This window comes from Pseudorca crassidens, chromosome 16 (genome assembly GCF_039906515.1).
Source record: "Pseudorca crassidens isolate mPseCra1 chromosome 16, mPseCra1.hap1, whole genome shotgun sequence".
Taxonomy (NCBI): Eukaryota; Metazoa; Chordata; class Mammalia; order Artiodactyla; family Delphinidae; genus Pseudorca; species Pseudorca crassidens.
Genome location: NC_090311.1, coordinates 6563822 through 6576281, shown reverse-complemented (window position 1 = coordinate 6576281; position 12460 = coordinate 6563822). Strand labels below are relative to the sequence as shown.

Genomic DNA, 12460 nt, shown 5'->3' with positions numbered 1-12460 from the left:
TACATTTGCTTGTGCCAGTTTACAGAGTCAAGTGAGCGGGTTGCTTATATTTTTCCATCTGAGGCTATGGCCAGCTTTTGTTAATGAGGTCTTTGTTTGCTTAATTAAACCATAAATCTCAAGCAAATTTCTCGAGATTCCTGGGTCCTCAGCCCAGTATGTCATATTCAAGAGGCAATAAAATACATTTAATTTAAATGAAGAAGTGAAAAATTGCCTAAGAAAAAGTAAAATTTATGCTAGTAACACTCCCTACGTGTCAGGTAAGGGGTCCTTCCTTTTGCAATCACTGGTGATTTTTTAAAACTCTAATCAGTATTGCTGGAAATAAGCACCTTTTCACATTAATCAAGGGAAAACTAAAAAGACAGAAAAACTTGAGTACAAAAGAACAAATAATAAAATACATTTCATGATATCTTGTCACTCAGATCACTCTTTTTACAGCACCCCATTTATTAGAACTATTGCTTTTTTTTTAATGTATAACACACCACTTTATTTTTTTAACTTTCTTTTTAAATTTTTTTTCAAATTTATTATTTTTTAAATTTATTTGGCTGTGCTGGGTCTTAGTTGCGGCATGCAGGATCTTTTTTTTTTTTAGTTGCAGTATCTTTTTCTTTTAGTTATGGTGTGTGAACTCTTAGTTGCGGGGTGCGAACTCTTAGTTGTGGTGTGCGAATTCTTAGTTGTGGCATGTGGGATCTAGTTCCCTGACCAGGGATCAAACCCGGGCCCCCTGCACTGGGAGTGAGAAGTCTTAGCCACTGGACCACCAGGGAAGTCCCGGAATTATTGCTTTAGATTGTCAGAGTTAGCGGGCTCAAACGGCTAGCTCCTAATCATAAGTAATAAAAAAAAACCCTCCTCCATTGGTCAAGCCAGGCTCCAAGGAAACAGTTAATCACTTAAGAAACATGCGCTGAGTGCCTTTTCAGGGCTTAAATTAATAAACTAGGCACTGGACACCCACTTACTTTAGGGGTAGGATGAAGAGTGGGATAGAATTTTTAAAAAGTCACACACAAATAGGCCAAAAGAGGGAGAAACCAGAGCAGGGAAAGGACGTTTTAGCTCTATGAAGGTAGAGTTCTTCAAAATTCATTCTAAAAGCCATTGTTTCAAAATTATAATGGAATTATAATGTTGTGATAACACAAATGCAACATGGATTAACTCTACAATTCTTCACTGCCCCATGGCTGAGACCACATCCACAGAAAAGCTCCAAAAACACAATAGCCTGAGATCACAGGACAAGCTGACTTTGACACGGTATCCAAGAATCAGAAAATTCTACTGCTTAAGAGAAGCTGACATTTAGTGTTATATTCAATTTTTGTTTTGTTCTGATTAGAATCCCTTCCAAGGGATCTCATCGTACATGTAAATTAAACTACTGTAATGACCAATGATTGCCTTAGGTACTATTTCTGAATTGTTTTAACTTAAAAACAAACAAAAAAGCAGAGCTATTATTTTTACCAAATATGTGTCCTTGAAATGTTTCTCTTAATTTTATAGCACTCATTAAAAGTGTAATAATCTTGTAATTAAAGTAAAATCTTACTTATGAAGTATTTACCACTTTGAATCCTGGGGGAACAGTCACGTTTTCTGAATAGTCATCTTTCTAGAGATCTAAGGCTCACCTAGCCCCTTCATAACACATACAATGTGTACAGATACATCACCCACTTCTCTGTTATGGTGATTAAAAGATGACCACAGATTCTCTGCTCCCACGGAGAGGTGGAGCCTATTTCCTTTCCCCTTGAGTCTGAGCTGGCCATGGGACTCAGGATGACTACAAGAATGCAGTGAAGTGACGATCGGCTACTTCCAAGGCATTCACATGCTTGAAACACTCCCCCTTGGAGCCAGCTGTCATTCTGTGAGGTGCCCAAGGAACGGGGAGAGGCCACTGGGAAGAAACCAAAGCTTGGCGTCTGTCTTCAGAAAGCACAGACCGCCAACCATGTGCGTGAGCCGTGGAAGATGCTCTAGCCCAGTAAAGCCTCCGGATGACCACAGGCCCAGCCCACAGGACACCCAGCAGAAGGAGCCAAGTCAACCCAAAGAACCATGGGAAGGGTACCTGGTCACTGTTATAAGCCACCAAGTTCCAGCAACAGATAACCAGACTTCTGCCTACTAAACAGAGTATACTCAGAATTCATGCTTTCTTCACAACTCAGCATCACCAATACATTGGTTCCTATAACACAATGATGATTGCAGATTTCCCTGAAGTGACAGGGGTCAAAGGCCAGACTGCGGCCCCAGAGTCCTCCTTTCTCTGGGGATTCAGTACCCACGTCACACTGTGGTCAGCTCATTTACCTGGTGAGGCCATTCTCTGCTTCTCTAACCTGCTCTCCTACTTGGCATTTAGAAACCAGTTAGGCTTGTTTGACAGAAATACTTGTAATGGTTGAGTCCACAAAGGGCTCTACGCTGAATCCAATGAGTCTGAAGGGTAAAGCTAAGAAGTCTGTGACCTCTATTTCCAGTTCGCTCAGGACCTTTTTACTGCGATATAGACTGAGTTCCAGATTTGGAGGGGGGAGTGGCTGAGTTTTGAGCCCACCCGACTCCCACGACAGACCTCTCCTCGTTTATCCAGCAACTGGCATCAGTCATGCCAATGATTTTCTCCTAGATGTAATTAAATACATACAAAAGATCCTTGTCTTGGCCTTTGGCAAATTTAATAGTACTAACCTAAATAAAGGAAAACACATAATACGGTAGGCTACATGCCACTGAAAATAAAATTTAATAAAAACCGTTATCAGTATAAACAACATTCTACTACAATAATTTTAAATCTGAAAGACTGGCATTTGCTCCTTTTCAAAGCTATGCTACCTGAGGCTGTAGATTACACCTGTCAGAGACGGCCCTTTGAAGTCAATCTATTGCAACTCTTCAATGAGTATTTATGAAAACAATACACATCTAGTATAACATGAAACCACCTTCACCAAGAAAAGAATCAGAAGTTGATGTAAGATGAAGCTATGTGTTAGCCATTGATATTCTGGCTCTGGTCCAGTAATTCTAGAAATGTTTGCAAGGGACTAAGTGAAACAAGATTGTGAAATTTGTCCTGAATAACTGTTTCACTGTTCAATGCTCCTCTTCAGTATTTCTCTCCATGTTCAATTTAATATAAATGTGTTCTTCAGACCCACAAAACTCTCAAATGTACCATTTTAGCAATTGCAGAGATCTGGAGATTTCCCAACACTTAGTCTCTGGACCTCTTCCCTTTTCTCTCTATAATAGGGCCCGCATGGTCTCATCCTGTTTCATGGCTTTAATGCCATCGTATGTGGAGGACTCCCATTTATTCATCCTGTCAATCCTCTCTCCGAAACGTCAGGTCTCACGTATCCAACTACCTACTTGTCATCTCCAACTTGGATATTTAACAGGCTTTTCAAACTTTACGTATCCAAAACTGAGCTCTGATATTTGCCCCAAAGCCATAAACCTGGTCTTCTCATCTTCTTCCTTTTAATTGCTCAGACCAAAAATTTTGAAGTTACTCTTCATTTTTGTCTCAAATTCCACCTCTGGTCCTTCAATGGATGTGCAGAATAACAGCCTCCAAAGATGTGCACGTCCTAATCCCTGGGATTTGTGAATATGTACTTTGCTTGACAAAAAGGGCTGCAGATGTGATTAAGTTAAGGACCTCGGGATAGGGAGATTATCCTGGAGGGTCCAAGCTAATCGTAAGGATCTGAAGCTCAGAGAGCCGTTCTCAGCTATAGTCAGAGGGAGATATGACCATGGAGGAAGGGTCAGGGAGATGCAACGTGCTGGCCTTGAGGATGGAGGGAGGGGCCGTGAGCCGTGATGTGTGTGACCTCTAGAAGCTGGGATTCTCTCCTACTGGGTCTAGAAAGCAGCACAGCCCTGCCGACCCCTTGACTTTAACCCAGTGAGATCCTGTGATGGACTTCTAACCGAAGCACCGTAAGATAATAAATTACCACTAAATTTGCAGCAATTTGTTACAGGAGCAATAGTAAACTAATACATCTGATCATGTCAGCTCTACCTTCAAAATACATCAAGGACCCCATACGTTCTACTGTGAACAGCTGGTCTGAGCCACCATCCTCTCCCCTGCATTACTGCAATAGCCTCCTGACTGGTCTTGGTTCCACCCTTAGTCTCCTGGAGTCAAAGTGATCCCGTTACAAGTCAGCTCACGTCTCCTCTGCTCAAAAATTTCTAATGGCTTCCCATTTCATCTTACTCCAAGGAAAAGCCACAATCCTTAATAGGATCTACAAGTCCTGTGGGACCTACAGCCATCACCTGTCTGCCCTCGTTTCCACTGGCTCCCTCCCAGCTCCCTCTTCTCTACCCACGTGGCCCCTCACTATTCCTCAAACACACAGCACACGCCTGCCTCAGGGACTTCACGCCTGCTCTTCTCTCCTTCTGAAATGTCCTTTCCTCAGATATCCCAATGGCCAGTTCCCTTACTTCCCAAAGATCTTCATCAACTCTGTGAGGGCTTCCCTGCCACGTGGCTGCCCTGTCTGAACTTCTACCCACACCCCCGCGCCCCAAACCCACTTCCTAGCTTATTATTTCCTGCATTATTTTACCTCTTTATTTTGTTTACTGTTGGTGTCCTCCACCAGACTGCAAGCACCCTGAGTCAGGGATGTGTCTATTTTGCTCCTCACATCTACAGCAGAGCTGACACATAGAGAGCATTCAAAAAATATTTGTCGAATGAATGAGTGAATGATGTTATTAGCACGTCAGGGATACTGCTGTTCGACTTTCCAGGTTGCCCTCGATTCATCAGTGACCAAGTCCTTCAAAATTCGGGATTCTGCTCCTTCCATCTCCCTCGTCTTTCATCCCCAGACTCCCGTGACCACCTACCTTTCTCCTCAGTCTCTCCACCGCAATCTCTCTTGCACAGATTTGCACTTTCATTATTTTACTCTCCTCAAAGTTCCAGTTAGCTTGCTACTGCTGAATGAACAGAGTTGAGACACTTCTGTCAGGAATTCGCTATGTTTCTGGATTTCGGTAACTTTTCTGTCCCCTTTCATTAATGATATAGAATAGACCCCTGCTGTTTTTAAGGCATATGGCCTGAAATTTTGGTGAATCACCACAAGCATCAACTGAAATGTTTGTGCCAGCTCTTGAGTTTTCCCTTGAACCACATACCCAAACCACAGATTAGCTCCTTTTGCAACATTTATTAAAGCTGTTTCTTTCTTGGTGACTTGAGGAGTTGTGTGGAAAATCACAGAGCTGCACTGAGATTCACATAACAGCGTTGTCACGCTTGCTCCAGCAGACCCCTGATCTTTCGGGCCACTTGTAAATAACCAGTACGAGGAGGCAACATCCCTAAGTATTAGGGAACTACTGAACTATCTGTACTACTTACTGTCTTTCCCCCATATTTTCAGTCTCTCTACTTGAACCATTATTGAGCTATATTTTCTTTGGCAATTTCCAGAGTCTGAACCCAAATACTGTAGGAACCCGCGTCCCCTGCATCGGCAGGCGGACTCTCAACCACTGCGCCACCAGGGAAGCCCCCAAAAGTTATACTTTTGTCAGTTATATTTAAAAACTAAGATATTCCCTAGTGTTGCAGATTTCTGACTCTCCCAGGAAAAACACAACCTTAATAAAGTAAACCCTGATCTCCATTATGAGTACAAATGCTGAAAAAATAAAGGTATTAATTCTCTCCTTTTACAGGAGCAGCTCAGCAAAAGGAGACATCTGCCTATGTGGAACCTTTGGAATGAAGCTGTAACACTAACACAAACACTCAGCACGCGTACTCAACACATTTACTCAGGTTTTCACTTTGTGTCCTCTAGCTCTAGGTTTATCATAGACTCCCTAAGGTCAAGATCTGTTTCGGAGCCATCCTTGCGAAGTCTACAATATAAAGGGCTTTGCACAGATTATGTGATCAATAAATATTATCTGAAATAATAAACGATATACTTGTGAACCATGATTATAATGTTTAGAAGAAAGAAGGTTAATGAGGCATTACCAGTGAATAATAACTCTTCAGGATAAAGGGCTATTATTTTTTTTTGGAGAATGGGATCATTAGTCCCGCATTCCATGCCAATTCTATTCAAAGTGCTTGTTTGCAGCAAGATAAGGAGCTTAAACCAGAATGTAAATTAACTCACTGCCTCCTTCACTGAAGAAGTCTTGCTGTTAAACTGAAATAAACAGTATGATTAGTGCCATAGTCTATTTACATGCTGGTACCAGCTCCTAGTCTCATTGCAAACCAGTAACAGTCTGTGGACTGGCACTGGTCTGCAGACCACACTTTGAAAAGAAAGGTTCTGTACAACCCCTAAAGTTGGACTAGCACTAATGATAACGATAATAATGATGATAATTCTACCAATTAGCCTTTACAGAGTGCTTACTGGGTGCCAGATGCTATAAGTGCTTAAGCACTTTATATGGATTACTTCATTTAAACTCTTAAGGACCCCATGAGGGTTGACTTTATTATTTCCATTTTTTCAAATGAGGGAATTTAAGCCTTCAGAAGCTTAGTTAATTTATTCAGCTTTGAGATGCGCATCTGTGGTGGAGCAGGTGCTGAAGTCCTGTGGTCTGATCTCAGCTTCACCCCAGGTACGTGTACAGTGTGTGCATAACGACATCGTACCACACTGCTTCCTGACTGCGTTAAAGAATGTGGGCTCCCACCGCAACACTGTGGGGTGAAGAAATACTTGATATTATGGGAAATGTCAGGCAGGGTGGTCTGGAAAAAATACCGTAAGACAAATAATGTGCAGTTCTTTTATGGGAAGAAAAACATAGTTGTAATCACCCACATGAAGTTACAGTCAAATACCTAATATGTAAACTTTATTTCCTAGGCATGTTACATTTTAATTGAAACAGTGGACTTAACGTTACTGGGATTTTTAGAAGATCACCCCTTTGCTTTCCTTTGTTTTAATTGGCTCAGAGCTCCCAAAAAGCACATCCTACTGGTTTCTAGTATCTACTTAAAACCTTTCTTGAACAAGGTAAGGTAAAAATTCAGAACTTATTTTAAAAACCTTATTTCTAGACTCCTAAAGTTGACTCTGTCTTGACTTTAAGTAAGCAAATCAAATTAATCAGCTACTTAAAAATACTCAAATGAAAAATGATTCACTTTTAACTCAATATTGGCTCATACCAAACACAGCTTGAATAACCAATCCTGCACAGTTAATTTGTTAAAGAATCCTACATTCTGCTGGTAGTTTGCATCTACAGAAAGACTTCCCAAGCTCAAGCAATGCTTATGTGTCATAATCACATATTACTCTCCACATGGAAGTTTGTAAATCAAGGGTTTGGTTAGACTTTCAAATGGCTGGGTCACTCAGTGCTTTTCAATATTACTTTGGTGATTTTTTTAACTGAATAATATTCTGAAAAGTAACATTTGAGTAAAAGCAGAGTTAATGAAGTATGCTAAAATATTAATTTGGCTCATGTGTGCAGTCAGGTTAGGTATCTGAGCAAATGAGTGGGAGCCAATCACAGCTGCAATCTCAAGACTAGGTTACTGCCGGCCTCCCCGAGGAAGTCAGCGTATTTACTGGGCCTCCACCGCACGCGAAGCCAACTTTGACCCACTTTTTTCAAAGACAGTATTTGCTTGAGGCATTATCATACCTCCTGGAGTTACATTCTGCTCTAAATGGAGATCATGAAGAAACCACAAATACCAGGACGTTTTGTTCTTTGCGAACAAAGCAATGGGTAGCCGTTTTGCATCACCTTTAACAAAGCAATAATAAACTGATAAACTGTGTTGTTGTGCTCTGTGGCAGGTGGAGGGAAGCACTGGGCTGGCCAGAAAGTTCGTTCGGGGTTTCCCATAGGTGCTATGGAAAAATTCGAATGCACTTTCTGGCCAGCCCACTGTAATCATTTCAGGGAATGCTGGTACATGAGCCCTCTAACAGCAGGGATTCTGTTTTATTAATCTTTCCAGATCTTCAGCTCACTTTTCTGGCCCCGCCTCTTTAGTCTCCTTGCGTTCTTCCTCCGTACCCTGCTCCTCCTATAAGATATATCCGTGTACCCCAGAGTTCTATCCTTGGCCCTCTTCTCGTTCCACACCATCTCACTGGGGAATCTCATCACATTTTTAACTTCAATTACTGAATGCTTCATCCAAATTTCTATCTTCATCCCAGACGTCTTTCTACAGTTCCAGACACACATGTCCAACTACTGCTTATGGGACACCCCAACTCAGATGACAGGCAATTTCAGAGTTAACATTCAGAACTGAGCTCATCATCTGCCCCATTTCTTACACTCCTGAGAAAGAAAAAGATGTCTTTCCTTCTTTCCTGTTCCAGATTCAACAACTGACAGAACGGTCCCCCCCCTCAGCGGGGAGACAGCCCTGGCTTCTCCCTCACCTTCACGCCTCCCCAACACCAACTCCGCCTCTCTCAGCTGTCCCTCCTCCTCCCACCAACACCGCCTTAGTATGTTAACATTTTTTCACGGATTACTGCAAAATCTCCAATTTTTTCTGCATGTAATTTTGGCTCTCCATCAATGTCATTCACAGGCTGCCGGGGATCTCCTTCAAATGCATAACTGATCATGTCACTGACTCAAGTACTTTTTATTGCCTTCAAGATAAAATGTCACTCCCAGGTTCTTTCTGATTTAGCCTGCATTTGCCTCTCCAGCCTCACTTCCTTCCACTCCCTTCTACTAAGTTCTCTCTGCTCCAGCCACAATGAACTTTTGCCTAGAGTTGGCCTCCCTGCCTCCCTGCCTTTGCTCAAAGCTCCTCCTCTGCTTGGGAAGCCCTCCTGCCCCCACATACGATCCATCTGGTCACTTCCTAGTCCCTGTATGAACAGCGACTCCGGAACCAAGGAAGCACCTAACACGCTACGGATGCTCAATAAATGTTTGCTGTATGCTGGAATCAATAACAACCCTCTACGTTTAATAAATTCTTTGCAATATACACGGTATTTTCATTCATATCTATAATCACATTTACTTCATTTCTATTCTCACAACTTGACTATACAACCATTTCAGGTTTTATTATCCCCAGTTATCAATGAGGAAATAATAGCTCCTGACTTTACCAAGGTGGCAGAACTAGAAATTAATGCAATCATCCCTGACTAAAGGCTTGTCCTCTTTCTATTATTATTCAACTTAAATGATCAGGTACACACCGAAAACCCACGATGAGCTAAAGGAATACAGAAGCCTAGGTCATGGACTTAGCTCTAAAATGCTTAATCTAATCAGAGGCCAAGACCCATACACAAAAAATGACAGAGAACTCTACATGAAAGTAGAGTGTGTGTGTGTGTGTGTGTGTGTGTGTGTGTGTGTGTATATATATATATATATATATATAAAAAAAATAGATAGCCAACAACGACCTATTGTATAGCACAAGAAACTATACTCAATATTTTGTAATACCAGTAAGGGAAAGAATCTGAAAAAAAAAAATATATATATATATATATATATAAATATATGTGGCTGAGTCACTGTGCTGTATACCTGAAACTAACATGAAGCTAACACAATATTGTAAATTAACTATAATTCAATAAAAAAAAATTCTAAGAAAAAAAAGAAAGTATAGTAGAGTATAGGGATAAGTGCCAAAGTGTGTAGCGCCCCCAGTAGGAAAGAGAAATACATTCAGTGGGCAGTCCCCTAACCTGGAAGACTCCCCAGATGGGAACTGGGGGTGTGGGTGGCATGGCTCTGCAGCCCGATTATACTACGAATGATTAAAAGGGCTAAGAGATGGGCATTTCTTGAGTCCAACAATTTGAGTGCAGACCATGACAGGTCTGGAGGACTGAAAGGAAACAGCAAAAATGGAAATATAATTGTTTTCTGCCTTTGACTGAACTCCTTATGAGTTTCAGAAAGTAACAGAGAAAGAGGAAAAAGTACCCTCACTCTGGCAAAATAACAAACAAAAATCCAAAAACAAAAATGAGAAACTTCCTCTGACTTATGATAGTAAGTTTGCTAAATGGAAATAACACGTTCATTTGCTTTGTTTTCTTTCCTTCTTTTTTCTTTTTTAAATCATCCTACTAGGATTAAATAATGTTAACTTCCTACTGGAGTTATTTTTACTTTGAATTCTGATGTGGACAAGAGATTTAAATAAGAAAAAGAAAGGCTACTCTTACCGGCTACCTTGCTATTCCTTGTGACAGTGCTTTGGCTTGCTACATTCAGTTAAGCATCAATCAGCCAAGTAAATAATAATGTAACTATCCTATCCAGTGAGGAGCTTGGAAACTTTTTTAAAAATCAGGACTTCATTGTTTTTAACTTGACCACCAGTAACACCCTGAAAATGACAGTGAAAAGAAACGGAAAACAAAGTAGTAGAAAATCCCCAAAGGGACAACCAATACCTTTACCATTCATCTCAACTCCTAGGACATTAGCAACCTTCTGACCTCAGGATATTTCCTCCAATAATGTATCCTTTACCTAGAGCGATTTCTCTAAAGCTCTTCTCACTCATTCAACAGACATTTAACAAGTACATTGTGCTAGGGCTGGAGGAGGAGAAACTGAATGTTGTCCCTGCCTTAGACATCTTTGTACCTCCCCCGCCTCCCACTCCCCCCACCCACAACGAGTCATTTCTTCCATAGGTACACTATCCCCTAAAGTCCAGTGTTGCTTTTCAGTTGCCAAAGTCACCTGTTACCTAAAATATTTCAGTGCAGGATTTCCTCAATGTCAAGTTCATAACTACTGATAAAATCATTCATCTATAATACAAAGTATTCACCAATGTATATCTCAATTTTTCCAACCTTAAAATCTGCATGCAACTACTAAACTCCTGAGTCCTTGTTACTCTGGCACGAAGATCTACAATGTTGCTTCTTCTTTTTAAATACAAATGCCTAATCCTTTACTATATGGGAAATTTTAACCCTACCTTTTTTTTTTCCTGCTAATAAAAGCCAAGTTTTCATCACTATCTTATCACATTGACTAAGATGTTATTAATGAGCACCATTATGTTTGTTTCTTGGATGAAAAGACCAATTCATGATTTTGCAAATGATGTGAAAACTAGAGTTTGAAAAGACTATACTACCAAAGTACTGTTGATCTTAGATGCTTTCTGTCTAAAAATCCATCCCCTGTGTCTCTATGTAACATGAACAGGTATTTAAGGTACCATGAAGTGCTTACTTTCCAACCTCAATTTATTACTTTAATATTTTAGCTTATGAATTACGGATTCTGTATATATCACACTGCTTGTCGATATCCACACATAAACCTTCTTGCTTTGACAATTAATCTGAAAATGTCTCCATATAGTCTGCGAGGGGAAAGCCTAATTTGGTGGAATATAATAAATGTCCCTTTTCAACACAGGATATATGCTTCTCAGGTTCAATTAACCTCTGAATGATTCTAAGAGAAAAGTAATTCTCCTTGATGTTCCTTGTCTACATAGCGGAAATCTCTCTAGTGGCAAAGAATGAGTAATCACTTACATGACCGCAAAAGGCCACTTTTCATTTCCCTCAAGTACTGTCTAGAGCAGCAGGAGGAACTGATGGAGGGGTCATAATCTCCAGCACGAGCACTAAATCAGTCATGCCATTTTCCTCCCACCTGCACTTTCATTCTCGTCCTTTTCCTTCTCTCTTCTCCATTTTTCCCTCTTCCTTACAGTTGTTTTTCTTAACCTACAGCACTCTCCCCGTGGTTTGAATTTTTACAACCTACCAGATAAAATCCCTGGTGACCCTCAAAGCTTCCTTACCTGCATCAGTGTTTTAAAAACAAATATTAGGAAAGATTACGGTGTGGGATCACGTTACACTTGTTTCACATACCTATAAAGTTTTGGCACAGAACGTGAGGGCTGATGCCACAACTCAATCGAAAACCGGGAGGGCTGAAACAAACACACACACACACACAAACTAACTCAACCGGAAAGATCCGACTCGGGCCCACAGCCTGAAATGTGACACTTGGGATGACAGTGCAATGCGGAGCGAAGGAATTCTCCCGGGTTTCAGGATACAAGGGACACACTCGGCCCACTGCTGACGACAGAAGAGGCTCTCATCTGCTCCATGCTTCCCGCAAATGTGACACGAGTGACCCAACTCTCCGCTCCCAAGGCGGGGCCGGGGTCCAAGCCCCCAAACCCCACCCCCGCGGCCGGGGCCCCTTGCTTGGAGGGCTGGTGTGCACAGGTTCTCTCCCCGCGCCGAGACGCTGCTACGGGAGGTTGGGGGAGGCCGCCTCCTCCGGAGCATTTTACGAGTCGGGGCAGGGTCGTCCCGGGCCAACGGGCGGGCAGGGGGCCCCAAGCGGCCGCAACAGGTGCGCCCGGGCCGCCCACTCG

The 12460-nt window shown here is 41.7% G+C and overlaps 1 protein-coding gene across 2 annotated transcripts in view; it reads right to left on the bottom strand.

The window, feature by feature from the left end:
• DHX32 (DEAH-box helicase 32 (putative)) overlaps nucleotides 1-12460 on the bottom strand; it is a 52744-nt gene that overhangs the window by 39947 nt on the left and 337 nt on the right. The window contains exon 2 of one of the 2 annotated variants that reach the window (XM_067709074.1): nucleotides 4921-5013. The exons of the other annotated variant lie outside the window; for it this stretch is intronic. The gene's annotated coding sequence lies outside the window, so the exon portion shown is untranslated. The remainder of the gene's footprint in view (nucleotides 1-4920; nucleotides 5014-12460) is intronic. 2 annotated transcript variants of the gene reach the window in all.